General features: G+C 42.9%; 1 protein-coding gene across 1 annotated transcript in view; it reads left to right on the top strand.

Annotated features, from left to right (window-relative positions):
• LOC121145000 (centromere protein P) overlaps positions 1-15,525 on the top strand; it is a 221,490-nt gene that overhangs the window by 121,504 nt on the left and 84,461 nt on the right. The window lies entirely within an intron of this gene.

The raw sequence follows: 15,525 nt of genomic DNA, 5'->3' as shown, positions 1-15,525 counted from the left end.
CACTCTCTTCCCAGCTATGCCTCAGCCTCCAAAATACTCACTCGCCTAGGATTTACTTCTTGGTTCTCCAGGTTCACAAAGCTGTTCATACTTTGGGTTTCTCTCTTTTAGGGCATACTTTTTGTTTGTTTGTTTTTAACCTTGTCTGACACCTCTCTACTTAGGGAATAAAAACCCAGTGCCTCCTCAGCTGCCGAAATAGAAGTCAAGACTTGTGAAATTATGTGTCAGGTCATTCATGGAAGGTCACATAAATTATAATGCTTACAGTATTAGTACAGAAGAACCACAAATAGACACTGTCAGCTGCATACACTGATGGAATAGGGAAGAAGGGAAGGATGGCTGACACTGCATGTGTGCGAAAACTTGAAATTCAAGTTCATTGCTTTGGGTATCTTCTCAGAACCTTCAGCTTGCTGTTGACATCTATAGAACTAAAAATGTCTATAAACCTGTGTGCTTAGGGCAAAGACTGGAATAGAATGTGCAGGCATAGGGAGAGAAGGAGTGGGATTATGACTGAAATACCTTTTCTCTCCTGCAAAATTTTTGATTGTGTTGCTTTTAGTGTATTTTAAACATCAGCCTGCCAGCAAAGGCATCCTTGCTTTGGTCCTCCATGTATGTATGTGTGCCTTTTCCTATCACATAGCATCAGACGGAGCATGGCAGAGCCCAGTGATCTAGTCTCTTACCTCCAAAGGAAAAAAAAAAAAAAACCCTTGAGAAAGTGTTTGCGGTTTGCAATCTCTTGTGGTCTAGACCCATTTACTGTGGTCTGTAGAAGATAAATTTTTTAAGCTGACTGCTTCTTTTAGTGTTGTGTTTTTTCATGGAAACTGTGAGCTGTGTGAACTTCAGGTTGCCAGTCTAGACCAGAAAAAAAAAAAACTATGTACTTGAAGTATAGGACTAGGAAAGATTATGAAACTTGACCATATTCCTCTTGTTACACACATATTTTTTTACAAGTTCTACATTGTGCGCCAAGGACATGTCTTGGTTTCTTTGTGGCCTGGCAACTTGTTTGGGAACTGCCTCACTCCTTGCACACCACAGATCGATGGCCCAGATCCTCCACCATCCTCACCACCCAGACACCTCAGCAAGCTCAGGAGAAGGCTCCCTTGTGGCTCTGGATTTAGGAAGAGGACAGAAGGGAAGATGAGAGTACAAGCAGAAAACACACAGGGTGGAGAAGGAAGGCTAAGCCCAGGTCCCGCCTCCTGCCTGCAGGTGCTGGTCAGCCCTGGATGGTGTCACCAGCCAGGCCCTTCCCTTGCTGTCTCTTTGCATAGACTAGGTTTCATGGGATCCTCCCTGCCTTTGCTCCAAATCAAAGCAGAATGAAAACATGAACTTTAATTTCTGCCTGCCATCTTTAAGTAGTATCATCATTCAATATAGTTGGGCCCGTGCCTGTGGCTGTTTGATGCAAGCAGCCACTTCTGCATGGGTTTTGCTGAGACAACTTAGTGGAAGGCCTCCTAGGGTTCCACTACATTGAGACAGTCTGCATGTTGGAAAAGATTTTCGCACAGAGCCCAAAAATGTCTGCTGGAAAATTATTTTGCCAGTGTTATTCCGTCTGCTGTCGGCCATATAAAATCCAAACGTTTGCATTCTCTCATCATGGCGTCTTACAAAGATAAGTCAAGTAAGCCTGACTGCATCAGGAGTTCACCACTTAGGTCTGCTCAGGTTGCTGAGTTTCCCACAGTCCAGGCAACAACTGCAGGTCCTGCCCTCTCCCTGTTCCTGCTGTGCAGTTGTTTAGCAACAGAAAAAACACTGGAATGCAGAGAAGGGAACACTGTATAGCGTTGCTTTCTCCTGCTATTCAGAAAGAATGCCAGGAAGAGTCCCACTGTAATTTGTCCCTAAGTTTTGAGTGTCTTAATGTGATTAGAGCTCAGTTTTATTAGTCTTGACAGCACATAAATTGTGTTATTTTTAAAAACATTAAAAAATATCTTGTTCTCAGAAAGACTCGCCATTTCCCAGATTTAGATCGGTTCTGCCAGTGGTTTCTACTCTGGAAAGCTTTGGATTTTGGTTTCAAGTTTTCCTTCATCAAAATGCTATTTGGAATACAGTGCTACTGCTGTTGTTCATAAATCACAACCGTTAAGAGCTAAGAGATGTCGATGCTCCCGGAGGAAGGAACCGAGACATGGGACATCCTGAACTCCCTGGAGGTGGCAAAGCCCAGGCCAACCCCCTCCGTTTGTTTACTCTTTAGAAATAATTATTAAAATACAAACTTTCTTCTGGAGAAAGCAGAGGGCTTGGCCAGTTTCTCAAAGAGTTTGTAACAAATTAGGAATATAACTAAGCAGTATGAAAGCTTCCTCTTTACCACTTTGCTGGCCCACATAATTGGAATGGAAAATCTGTCCAAAGAGATGGTATTACCTCCCAGATGCTTATTAGGTAAATAAATCAGTGTACTTTCAAGTCCCACATTTAAAGATCTGATGGGAAACTTTTTTTGTTGTTGTTGCCTTTAGTATTTCTTTCAGTTGAACAGAGCAGTGGTAGTTATCACATAAATTTGTCAACGTGACCCATGCATCTTACAGCAGGAACCCAAAGTGAAAGACCAAGCATACATCTAGGAACTGTTTCATAGTACCATTTGTTCATATATAAGAATACTTTCAAAGAAAACGCTCTCCCCAAAGAAATACTTAATTTTCCCTCAGAAGTATAAAATAGCACTCTGTTTTTAAAACTTGTAGTTGTCTTACACCAGTTTTGATACTGATCGGTTCTTGGTATGTCTAGTAAACTTGTTGATCTCTTAAATAAAAAACTACTTCTTTTTCTCTGATATTTCCTACAGTGCCATAAGACTTAGGCTTATTAAAAGTATCTGTTTCGTCTGAAGCACTGGGATCAGGCACCAGAATAGTTATTTTTAAGCTAATGCGTAGTTGTAACAGAAGCCAGCCCCTCCTCCTCCTCTCTGCTCCCTGCTGTGTTGGGCTACCGCCAACAGCAAACATCCTGAGGCTTTCACTGGGGTGTGGGCTGTGATTTCTCTTCCCTCCTTTCTTGTTTAACAACACTCAGGGATTCTTGTGGAATTTAAAAAGACTAGAGACACAGAACCCCTCAGGTTCCTGGGGACTCAGTCGCTGCTTCTTGGCCATTATACCTCTAAGTAGTTAACATGGAGGGATGCTGCACTCTTAACCAAATTAATTATCCAATTTGTTTTCATCCAGATTTAACTCGAAACTTCCTTTGGGTTGGGAGAGAGTAAATGCAATCCTTGAGCGTGTTCGGTTCTGACTATGGATTTTTTTCTGGAAAGAGATGTCTGATCTTTTCTACTGAATACAGAGCTAGATAAACTATTGCTGAAGAACACACTTCTCTTTGTTATGAGAATTTCTATCCTAAGCTCTTCCTTGGAATAATGAGGATTTCTATCCTAACCATCAGTACCATTTCTTTACATAAGAATAAGAACAGTTATTGAGGGAAAATTCAAATATAGTAGTAGAAATCACATAATCACATTTTGAGTTATTCACATTTTAAATCACATTAGAAGATAGTTTTATAGTTTGAAAGAAATGTTTACTCTTTTATTTAATGTATCTGTGGTATCCCTAAATTTCATTACCATTAATTATTAAAAGAAATTTATTTTCCAAAGGTACATATTAAGTCTTGTTAACATTTACAATAAAATATAATGACAGGTTTTCACTTAGTTATCAAAAGACAAAATTACATTTCAAGCAAATCAATAAAACTAGATTAATTTTGAGTACAAATTCCCATTATTTATAAGCATTTACTAGTAACAGTGTCTCCTTAATATTGACTATAAAGTAATTATGCACATAAGGCAGACGTGAAAACATACCTTGTCGAAACAGAGTATTCCTCTTGAAAGTAGGACTTACCCACGAGGTACTACTCGTCTTACTATAAATACTCACAGGTAGTGCTTAAGCAGCAGGGAGGAAAAGGTGTTGCATCTCAAGGAAGAAGCACCCTTCAGCCCAGCCTGGCGTGCTGCACCCTGGGTGATGCTGCAGTACACTGCTGCCACAGATTAGTCCATGTTAGGACTGAGCAGTGAGATTAAAACTTGTTACTGCTCATATGTTTTCCATCACTGTCTGTATCGGAGCCAAGACTTCTAGCTACACTCTAGACGTCTACTGGAAGATTCTGAAGAAAAAAAAAAGGGGGGGGAGCTTAATAATGCATGGCAACCAGCCATTGAAAGTGCAGTCGGAATCACTCAAGAAATACCTGATTTGAAAAAAATAAATACTTAAGGAATTCTTAAGTGAACTAAGACCTATGAATTACAGCTTCAGAAATCAGCCATCCTGTATGGACTAGTAAAATATTTATCAATTATTGTAAAGAATACCACATTATTGAGATAAAAACCCCAGCTCCAGAGGGATCCTTTGTTTTCTCTTGATCAACTGGAGCAATTACATTGAGTGAATTTCTCAAGATTTTTCTCAAAAAGCCTTTAGCTGCAAAGGGCTGTTAGCCTGCCACAGGCATTTTGGGGAAACCCGGACCAAGCCATGTGGCTGCTGACTGGCACAAGAAATATGGAAGGAGACGGCTGCATGTGTCCAGGTGCCTCTCCTGGGACTCCCCTAGTGGGCTCTGTGGAAGAGCATCTCAGCAGGATCGCGTGGGTGCTGGAGATTAGGGGACCTCAGAGCAGAGAAAGTGCCATATTTACAAGAAAATCTTTGTGTGTTCCTTCTTTTCTACCTACCTCAAGAGATTGCCCAATTCCCACATCAACGAAGGCATCCTTCGAGAGATGACAGTCCTCTAACTCCAGTGGCAAACACTCACCGATGTCGGTGTACTCTGGACCGCTGGATTGTTGTGTGAATTTGGTGTATTAACAGGACTTCTTTCCGGTCATAAACAGTCTGAACCATGTTCCCATTGGCAGCAACTGCCGAAGTGAGCTATAGGCATAGAAAATTGAGCAGAGCAGAGTACGATCTGTTCTCCCCTCACTTAAACAAAATTCTCAGTGTGGACTCCATGTAGTGGTCCTCAGAAGGCCAACTCTGAGCATAGCTCAGGGCCCACCCCACCCCATCTGACCTGGAGATGGCAGCCATTATTTTGGGGCCAGAATGCTCACATACTGTTGGTGCAGTTATGTTTTAGTTACAAACTTATCTGGTAACTTGATGAATTGCATGAAAGCGTGAGATGGATTTGACTAATCTTTGTATCCAGAGTCTCCAGTGTTCAGCTTGAATTCCATCAGCACTTAGTCATAAACAGGAAGCTTTGGGCAAAATCCAGTGCGTCCTGCACAATGTGTTGTTTTGTTTTTAACTTTTTATGGAAGTGTCTATTGCAGAATAAAAACACATTGTAATAGCTCAGTTACCTATGCACTGACCCTTGATTCAAAACGCCAGCTTTCATGAATCCTGTCTCTACATCAGCCTTCTAGATTGTTTGCTACACTTTGCATAAATAGAATTTTATTTTGTATTCTCTCTTCTATCTGGCTTTTCATTCAGTATTCTGTTTTTGAGATCCATCCATCCATGCCATGGTGGTCAGCAGCAGTTCATCACATTATAGTACTGTGTTCTGTTATAGGAATATGCTACAAAAGGTTAATTTCATTTTAACGAGCTCATATGAACAGCTTTTAACTTGTATTGGGGGAATCATGTGCACACATTTTTATTAAATGATAATCTCTAGAGTTAAAAATTATGAGATTTCAATTTCTCTTTTGAAAAGCGTATTGCCGGGCCCGGCGCGGTGGCGCAAGTGGTTAAGTCCTCGCCTTGCACGCCCGGGATCCCATATGGGCGCCGGTTCTAATCCCGGCAGCCCTGCTTCCCTTCCAGCTCCCTGCCTGTGGCCTGGGAAAGCAGTCGAGGACAGCCCAAAGCTTTGGGACCCTGCACCCGCGTGGGAGACCCGGAAGAGGCTCCTGGCTTCGGATCGGCATAGTATCGGCCCGTTGCGCTCACTTGGGGAGTGAATCATCGGACGGAAGATCTTCCTCTCTGTCTCTCTTCTCTGTATATCCGCCTTTCCAATAAAAAAAATAATAAAAAAATAAATCTTTAAAAAAAAAAAAAAAGCGTATTGCCACTGCCTGGTTCCCCTTGTTTGCATGGCAACAGCCGTTTGGAGCTGAAGCTCTTCTTCTCCATGGCACTTTCTCTGCTGACACAAGGTGTCTACAGCGTAACTCACCTGAGCCCGCCCCACTCAGTCACTTATCTGCAGGACAGTGACTAAGCACAGTTTTGTTACGTATGTGTAGAGATGGGTATGGTTCCCTGAAGATTGTGTTCCTAAGATGTTAAAGCTACTTACTTTTCTCTTGCCGAAGATCAAAGCTTGTCTCCTTCTGAAATCTTTGGGCAGAGGCCTAGGAAAGGAGTGTGGTGCTAGAGGGTTAGCACAGCTTATCCTTACCCACTGTATTCCAGTAACACTGTGTTGGAGGCTCCACCAGACCCATTCTTGGCTCTGGCAAACACACTCCAGGGGTACAGTATGAGATGAGCTTTTTCTTGCCACTCATTCCATGCTGTCATCCAAACACAGCAATGTGCCTCTTTAAGTACTGGGAGAGAAAATCTTCCACCTGTGGTTCCTGAAGAAGCCTATGGAGGATACATCATTCTTTTCAACGTGCATGGCTTTTGCTTTCTTGAGCTTTGATTTAACATTGAGGAATTGTTTTGTTATATAGCATTATCTTTAGGTATAATGACAATCTAGATATGTTTTAAACAGGAAGATACATCATAAAGCAAACTATTATTTGGTACACCGACTATGTAGAAGCAGAACCATTGATGGCCATAAGTGCTACTTCAGTAAAAATTTCGTTTTATTTTGGCCATCTATATTCCAACAATTGTGAAAGTGATTTTAAGACACTCTGTAGTCCTTGTTTCAATCATTTTACAGAGATAAGGAGGAAGCGCGAGAGAGACATTTTCAATCCACTGGTTCACTCCCCATATGGCTGCAATGGCCAACGGAATGGATCAAAATCCAAGAGCTGCTTGCAGCTCTCCCATACAGGATCCCGAAGCATTGGGCCATCCTCGGCTACCATCCCAGACAGCAAACAGGAGGCTGGATGGGAAGTAGGACACCCAGGATGTGAACCAGCACCTAAATGTGACGCTGGTGCTTGCAGGTGGAGGATTAACCAGTTGAACCAGCATGCCAGACCCTTTCTTTTGGTCTTGATGTGTGCAGCAGTGGTCCCAGAATAAGAGCATGATGGAACCTCACAAACTATCTGATGCAAATCACCTATAGTAAAAGATGGGCAGTGTAGAATCCCAAAGTGCCTAGAGGAGGCTGTGAATGCACAGGGCTTGGCAGAACTCAGGATGTTAGAGTTCTTCGGTGTTCATTAGCCAGTGTTGAGATTCCCTCAACTCCTGAGGGAGCTGGATTGGATTATGTAGTATTCTCCTCTAGTAGCAACCAGAAAGATCATTTACCTATCTGTCCAACAAATGGTATGGGCCCTGGGAAGGCACGGAAGGAGTCATAGGCCTCACTGTCTGGTGAAGACAGCCTTGCAAATACCCATTTAAGAAGGCTCAAGGCCCCTGAGTCCAAGGAAGTAAATATGTGTAACATAGGGTTTTGTATGCTGTAGATAATCGCCAAAGGTGTGAATCAATTGATGGTTAAGACCTCATGGGTTGTTTTGGTGTTGGAAGATACCCTCATGGTAGAACCCCTCACAGAAGGCACAAAGATGTCTTCCAAACCCTCCACTGTCCTTTCCTCCCATGGACTCACTTCTGCAGGACCAAGGGGTTCAGCTCAAACTTGTCGTCCTTCATGGACCGCCATTCTGAAATCTCCCAATGAAAGTAAGGTCAATTGATTTTAGGAAGACCTGAAGAACTCATACAATCTTGTTTACTGTACAACACAAATATCTAATGCATCTAAAGAAGTGGCCAGTAACAGTTCTGGGTCAAGGAAAGTATTAAGGTGGGCAAGGAATATTTTGTCATCAGAAGTATCAAAATGCATGAAGTCCCAAGAACTTGGAAAAGGAGCACAGAAATAACCATGCATCTCAGAAAGAACAAAGTGGCAGTGGATTATAAAACATCGAAGTAAAATCCTTTTTTTTTTTAAGATTTATTTATTTTTATTGGAAAGATTTACAGAAGAGACAGAGAAATCTTCCTTGTGCTGGGTCACTCCCCAATGGCCACATTGGCCAGAGCTGAGCCAATCCAAAGCCAGGAGCCAGGAGCTTCTTCTGGGTCTGCGGTGCGGGTGCAGGGTCCTAAGGCTTTGGGCTGTCCTTGACTGCTTTCCCAGGCCACAAGCAGGGAGCTGGATGGGAAATACAGCAACTGGGATAGTATGCACCCATAGGAGATCTGGTGCATGCAAGGCAAGGACTTTAGCCATGGGCTACTGTGCCGGGCCTGCAAAATCCTTTTGTAAAAGATTTTTTTAATTTGAAAGGTAGAGTTAGTAGAAAGGAGAGAGAGAAAGAGCTTCTATTCACTGGTTCATTTGCCAAATGATTACGATGACGAGGGTTGGGACAGGCTGAAGCCAGGAAGCCGGATCTTCTTCCAGGTCTCTCACATGAATGTAGGAGCCCAAGCAGTTGGGCCATTCTCTTCTGCTTTCCTAGTCACGTTAGTAAAGAGCAGGATTGAAACTGGAGCAGCCAGGACATGAACCAGTGCCCATTTAGGGTACTAGTATCAGTCACAGGCAGCTGCTTAACCTATTATGCCTGAATATCAATCCCCAAGTCATTTTTATAATAAGAAAGAAAAGGGAGCTAAAAGGGTCAGAGCTTCCTTACTGGAGAATGAACAAATGAATACACAGGAATAACTGCAAATCACCACTGTGAGGCTTCCAGTGTGATAATTAGCTTAGGCAAAGATAACCGATGGAAGCAAACACCCTTAAGTGAAGTTTACTGAATGGCAGCATATTCACAGGGAGACCGTAACTGCCTCAACAAATGACCTAGCATAACCAATAATTGAGCAAATTGACATTTAAAAAAAAACAAGTTTATTGGGACTCACTTTGTGGCATAGCACATAAAACTGTCTCCTGCGGCTGCTGGTTCAATTCCCAGCTGTTCCACTTATTTTTTATTTCAAATGTTAACTTGACTTTTCAAATGGTGCATATATATATATCTGGTAATCATGAATGTAGTTCCCAAGCTTTACTTAGCAAATTAACCTTCACCATAATCCATTTCAAAGGGACTTGCCTTTTTAAAAGGATTTATTTATTTATTCATTGTATTTATTCATTTTATTGGAAAGTCAGATTTACAGAGAAAGATCTTCTGCCCATTGGTTCACTCCCCAAGTGGCTGCAGCAGCTGGAGCAGAGCCAATCCAAAGCCAGGAGTTCCTTCCAGGTCTCCCACACAGGTACAGGGTCCCAAGGCTTTGGGCCGTCCTCTACTGCTTTCCCAGGCCACAAGCAGGGAGCTGGATGGGAAGTGGAGCAGCCTGGATACAAACTGGCTTCCATATGGGATCCCAGGTATGCAAGGCGAGGATTTAAGCCACCAGGATACTGCACTGGGCCCAACAAAGATTTGCTTGTATCAGCTGATAGCTTAATGTAAGTTTATTTGACCACAGAGATTGTGTTACTAAGAAACACACCAGAACATTTTAAAAACATGATGTATTCGTTTTCTTTTCCAAACTAACACTCATTTAGCATAATCACATGTCATTTTTAATACAATCCTGCTTTCCCTTGTGTGGACTCACATTCTTCACATTTTATGCAAAGGGAAAAAATATGCTTGACTGTAAGGGTTTTTTTTTCCATTTTCATGAAGAAAAGGAAATGTAACTGCACAGATGAAATCATCGTTGTTTTATTTTTTAGTTCTATATTCGCTAAGACTTACTGAGTTAGAGACATTGATTCCTTTGAAAGTTGCAGATTGAGTTCCAGCAAGGGTTTTCAATGCCCAGCATTCTGCTCAGCATGGCATAGCAATGACACTGAAGTTACATGCAGAAGTTTTGTTTAAGAAATGCAGAATAGGGCCTGGTGTGATAGTGCCAAGATCCCATATGGGCAGCGGTTCTAATCCTGGCAACTCCACTTCCCATCCAGCTTTCTCCCTGTGACCTGGGAAAGCAGTCCAGGATGGTCCAAAGCCTTGGGACCCTGCACCCGTGTGGGAGACCCGAAAGAAGCTCCTGGTTCCTGGCTTCGGATTGGCTCGGCTACAGCCGTTGTGGCCACTTGGGGAGTGAACCATTGGACGAAAGATCTTCCTGTCTGTCTCTCCTCCTCTTTGTATATCTGACTTTCCAATAAAAATAAAATAAATCTTAAAAAAAAAAAAAGGAAATGCAGAATAAATATGTACCGGTACAGCAATTTTCTTTTCTTTGAAAATCTTTTATAAGGCGTGGGCTTTGGGCTGAAATTAAGATACCATTTGGGCTGGAATGCCATATAAAAATGTCAGGGGCCCAGTCCCAGTTCTACCCCCCAGTTCCAGCTTCCTGGTGATGTAAAAACTGAGAGACAACAAGAGATGACTCAGGTCCCGCCTGTGTAGGAAACCTGGCTTTTGACAACCCTGCTTCTGTAAGCATAGGGTGAGTGAAATAACCGATGAGAACCCTGTCACCTCAGTCTCTCAACCTCTCTTAAAAAATAATAAGGGACTGTCATGGTGGCTCAACAAGTTAATGCTCCACCTTGCAACGCCAACAACCTGTATGCATAGGGTGATATTTTGTGTCCCAACTGTTCCATTTCCCATCCAGCTTCCTTTTTACAGCCTGGGAAGTAGTGAAGGATGGACCAGGTCCTTGGGCCCCCTGCACTCATGGGCAAGACACAGAAGAAGCTCCTGGCTTTGGATTGACTCAGCTCCAACAGTTGCAGCCATTTGAGGAGTGAACCAACAGATGAAAGAATTCTCTGTCTCCTTCTCTCTGTAAATCTTAAAAAATAATTTTTAAAAAATCTTACAAATGCCTCTTGTTCTTTGGGCTTGGGTTCCATTAGAAACTGATGGTCATATGGCCAGTGAAGAAACAAACTTGACGTTAAGACCCTTTTCGCAAAGTTTGCTGAGCAAGCCACCAATGGAACAGTCAAGGTTTTGTGTCACTGTAGGCTGTCTTACTCAGTTGGAGACACACTCAGGCTGCTAAGAAAGGACTCGAACTGTAAAACAGGATTGTGTATAAAATGATTTTGTAGTTTGGCCAGCTATTTTAAAGACTGTAGTTTCTCCTCCTTCCCTTCTTTTTCTCTTCCAGGTATTGTCGATAATCATTGTAAGTTACTCACGACTCGAACTTGATTTTTGTGGATGAGCTTCTCTCCCACAGGTCTCCCATGTGGGTGCAGGGTCTCAAGGCTTTGGTCCATCTTGTACTGGATGCTGCTCTGTGTGGTTTTTCCACGTGCTTTGTTCTGTGCTTGAGATATGAACGTGTGGAGATGGTAGAAGGATGGCCAACTTCAGATTTCATTGCTAATCCTCTACTTTCTCCCCAGGAGGCCTGTGGTTGGTGGTGCCACTGGTGTGGCCACAAGGTCCCAAGTATGTTCTCCGACCGTTCACAGAGCAGTACGCTGAGCGCTGTCCTACTGTACCAGGCCCACTTTTTTCTTTTTCTATTTTTAAGATTTGATATTTATTTGAAAGGCAGAGTTAGAGAGAGGGGGAGGGAGAGATAGAGATCTGCCATGCTGCTGGTTCACTTGCTAAGTGGCTGCAGTGGCCACAGCTGGACCAGTCTGAAGCTAGGAGCTTTTTCCAGATCTCTCATGTGGGTCGAGTGGCTTGAGCAATTGGTCCATCCTTCACTGCCTTGGTAGAATTATTAGCAGGGAGCTGGGTCAGAAGTGGAGCAACCAGGACTCCAAACAGCACTTTTTTTTAAAAAGATTTATTTATTTATTGAAAGATATACAGAGAGGAGGAGAGACAGAGAGGAAGATCTTCCATCCGATGATTCACTCCCCAAGTGACTACAATGGCCGATGCTATGCCGATCCGAAGCCAGGATCCAGGAACTTCTTCCGGGTCTCCCACACTGGTGCAGGGTCCCAAAGCTTTGGGCCGTCCCTGACTGCTTTCCCAGGCCAGAAGCAGGGAGCTGACTGGGAAGTGGAGCTGCCAGGATTAGAACTGGTGCCTATATGGGATCCCAGCCCATTCAAGGCGAGGACTTTAGCTGCTAGGCCATGCCGCCGGGCCTGCAACCAGCACTTTTATAGGCTGCCAGCACCACAGGTGGAGGCTTTACTTGCCATGCCATAACACTGGCCCCAGGCCTCCCTCCCCCTTTTTTCCCCTTCCTCCAAGTTTTATACCAATCTAACAAATCAATGACTTCACATAATCAGTATTCATCCTAGAGCAGGAAGATGTTGACCCTCACCTTCATTCAGCATTTCATCCTTGCCAAGTAACTTGCATGGCTGCTGTAGTCTTCCCAGCAAATATCAGAATCAAATGTTTCCTGATGTTGTAGGCAAGGGAACTGGATCTTGTGTCTGAGTCATCCAAGTCCATGAATAGTACTGATTACAGTGCACAGCCATGATACTCATTTTTGTTTCCTTTTTTCTTTATAAGATTTATTTTTATTGAAAGGCAGATTAACAGAAATAAGGAGAGACAGATCTTCCATCTGCTGATTCACTCTCTAAAAGGCCACAAGGCCAGAGATGAGCCAATCCGAAGCCAGGAACCAGAGCTTCGTCCAGGTCTCCCATATTGGTGCGGTGTCCCAAGGCTTTGGTCTATCCTGTACTACTTTTCCAGGCCTCAAGCAGGGAACTGGATGGAAATTGGAGCAGCTGGGACATGAACCCACTCTCACATGGGATGCCAGTCCCTGTAGTCAAATAAGTAGAAAATTGAGTCACATCACTTTTGTTTTCTTAACTTTGAAAAGTGGATCTCTTTCACAGATTTTTCAGAATTGATGGCACCAAGTGATCATCTGGATTCTGCTTATAAAAGCCCAGAAACCTCTTTTTTATTCATTTTTATTTTTAAAGGTTTAGAGTTGGAATAGAGAGAGATCTTCAATCTGTTCATGTGCTGGTTCACTCCCTAAATGACCACAACAGCCAAGCTTGGACCAATCCAAAGCCAGGAGCTAGGAAATTCAGGGGCTCAAGCAGTTGGACCATCCTCTTCTGCTTTCCCAGAGAAGCTGGACTGGACCAGTCACCGCTCAAACCAGTGTCTGTATGGGTTGCCAGTGTCACAGGTGATAGCTTAAGTCATCAAGCTATGACACTAGCCCCTAGAAACTTCCTTTCAAAGAATACCTGTAATGCTTTTGAATTTTAGGTTGATCAGGTATCTGAATTCACGTTCATATATGGACCAAAAATCTGCTCAAATACAGTCTGGGTAAATACAACTGCTGTGAGGAAACTTTCTAAATATTTTTCTAAGTAAGGGGAAGAGGTGGAATTGATATCATAAAGGGCTTTACCCCACCCTTTGGAGTTTCCCTTAAACAGCAGAATTTGAGTAGTTTATTCCTTTAAGTCAGCATGTTAGGATCATAGTAATTCATGGTATGTTTAAATGATAGCTTTTAAAGCATAGGCAGTGTTTATGCAAAACAGATTAATCACTAAGTGTAACTGGTTAGCAAAACATGACTTACATGTTTAAAAATAACTGTACTTTTCCTTGTCCAAGTCAGGAGTTTTTCCTAAGGGAAATTATTCTTTATTGTATGACTCTGTATATATCTGTGTGCATTCATTTTCACATCTGAATTTTTTTTTAATTTTTTTATTGCCTTTTGTTTGATATTTGGGAGGCAGGGGTATTTTCCATCTGCTGGTTCACTCCCAAAATGCCCACAACAGTTAAGGCTGGAACACGCTACAGCCGTTAGCCAGGAACTCAGTCTCATCTCCTGGATAGCAGAAATTCAAGTACTTGAAACATCATCTGTTGACTTGTCAGGGTGCGCATTAGCAGGGAGCTGGACAGAAAGTGAAGACAGGACTCGAGCCAGGTACTTTAAACTACCTCATCCCAAAGTGTATCCTCACCACTGTGCCACACACTGGTCCCAAGCAGTCATGTCATGTTAATGTCATTTTTGGGCAACTTGTGATCTGATTCAGATTAGACTGGGAAAGGGAGATGATGCTCCTCCATTCAGCATCCTTTTTAGCACCTTCTGTGCACAAAGCGGTGCAGGGGTCCCAGAGTACGCTGTCTCTTTTCCTGTAAGGCTTACAGTCATTTGAAGAAAGAAGATCTACCCCTCCAATCAGCCACTGCTATCACCCACATCCACAAAGAAATACACAGTACCCAGAAGACAAGATCCAACTGGTAATATTAGAGAGATTAGAAATACAGACCTGAGAACTGCCTATCGATTAGTAGATAGGTGACCAATACATATTTGTTACAAGGCAGTGGTACAGCACTGGACTCCTAGGCATGGTTCATCCTGTGTTTTAAAGCTACTGACATATCCAGGGCTCCCTGGTGAATATCTCTGCCCCTTTTCAGCTGTAGCGTGGCTGCCCTTGTCTCTGAACCCCCTTCAGCTGTCACTACCCACGTGCTGGACTCTGACTCTGTTCCTTCACCTCTTTACTGCCCTCCTTTTCCTCTTAGCACAACCTTCCTAACACTGCCTCAGGTCACCTATTCATTCACAGGTGGGTTAGGTTTCTCAGAACTTCTCAACGTTTGAAATTCAGTCTAGCTTGCTTTTCTGTTCATTTCTCTCCAGTGTCCTCTGTGTGGCCTCTGAATTGCTTTCGGAGCCTCGCATGTCCATGTACTGTAGATTCCCACTCCGTCATGGGACAGTCACTTGCTGTGCTGTAGCCTGCTGCACTTGTCATGCTGGATGTGTTCTCTGCCCTGTCCTTGGTGCTTTTCCCTGGCTCTTGTTCCTGCTGGAGTCAAGCCAGGCCCTTCCTCAGCTCACTCGCATCTAGCTATAACATGCCATCCTTTGTTTCTCTGAGCTGCGTGTCTGTATGTTTTTCTTAGCTGGTTCATTATGGTTACAGCCTGCATTACATCACACATGTCCTTTGTTACCCCCTGGCTAGATCTGTCAATTGGGGCAACCAATTTTTCCTGTAGCACTGTGCTTAGCGCGCAAGGTGCTACCAGTAAAAGTTTGAGGTTTTATCCACTACCTGTGTTTCTGTAATTTATAGCTTAAATGTTCATGTGTAATCCAAATTTTAAGTAAACTAAAAATAAACATTGGCACAATTTATCAGCAATTCCAATACAATTTAAATTTTTTTCACTTCACGTTATTAAATAGTTACTAAAATAACTATGTGGCAGTGGGAAAAGTATCCTGGCCTGATGGTCTTAGAGATCTCCGTATTGCCCAGAGGATACTCTGTGTATTCCATTTTCCAGTTGTCCAACACTTGTTGGTGCTATCATTCTGCCACCATGCAAGTTGTCATACAAGCAAATTATTCACTGATTGAAAG

Source organism: Ochotona curzoniae, unplaced genomic scaffold (genome assembly GCF_017591425.1).
Source record: "Ochotona curzoniae isolate NIBS_2020 unplaced genomic scaffold, NIBS_Ocur_1.0 scaffold_3208, whole genome shotgun sequence".
Lineage (NCBI taxonomy): Eukaryota > Metazoa > Chordata > Mammalia > Lagomorpha > Ochotonidae > Ochotona > Ochotona curzoniae.
The sequence above is the reverse complement of the archived record's forward strand: the minus strand, read 5'-3'. Positions and strand labels throughout refer to the sequence as shown.